This window comes from Dipodomys merriami, unplaced genomic scaffold (assembly GCF_024711535.1).
Source record: "Dipodomys merriami isolate MVZ:Mamm:240054 unplaced genomic scaffold, mDipMer1.0.p SCAF_353, whole genome shotgun sequence".
NCBI classification, from domain to species: Eukaryota; Metazoa; Chordata; class Mammalia; order Rodentia; family Heteromyidae; genus Dipodomys; species Dipodomys merriami.
Genome location: NW_027205082.1, coordinates 865,607 through 866,270, shown reverse-complemented (window position 1 = coordinate 866,270; position 664 = coordinate 865,607). Strand labels below are relative to the sequence as shown.

Sequence of the window (664 nt, the reverse complement as noted above, 5' to 3'; positions counted from 1 at the left end):
ACTCAGTTTATAAATAAGTACTTGAAAAACAATCACCTTTGGACCTAGCTATAAAGGCTTCAAAGTATGATCAAATTTAAAATGAAAAAGACTTAAAATAGTCATAGACAAAAAAAATTGCAAATGTGAGCAATCGACCAAACAATATAAGCTTTTCCCAATATACACAGAATTTTAGAGAAGTAAGATCAATAACATTTTTAGGAACAATAAGGTTTCCTAGTTACAAACAGTCAACCAAGGATATATGCCTGTATAAAGATTGCATCAATAACTACTTAAATTTACAGGCTACTACATGCTTCAGCAGGACGTTTACCCAAATTACTACAATATAGAGATTATCATGGCACTTGCACAAGGATGATATGAAAATTTGTGAAATACTCCATATTTTTCATTCTTGAGATGCAAGAAATGAAAAACAGTTATTAAAAATTGATTACAAAAATACAAGTCGTTATGTCGAAAAATGAACTTTACAACTTTGTGCGGGTGGAAGGGTAGCAGGGAGGATTGAGTGGGGGAGCAGGTGAAGGATGGGAATGGAAGGGAAGGGTAAATACAGGAGGAGGCTACAATGCTTGATAAGAAATGTACTCATTATCTTGCCCATGTAATTGTAACCCCTCTGTACAGTATTTTCACAATAAAAAATTTAAAA

At 33.0% G+C, this 664-nt stretch overlaps 1 pseudogene; it reads left to right on the top strand.

Moving 5' to 3' along the window:
* The first annotated feature begins 298 nt into the window (after positions 1–298).
* LOC138804053 (U6 spliceosomal RNA) lies at positions 299–398 on the top strand (annotated as a pseudogene).
* The last annotated feature ends 266 nt before the right edge of the window (positions 399–664 follow it).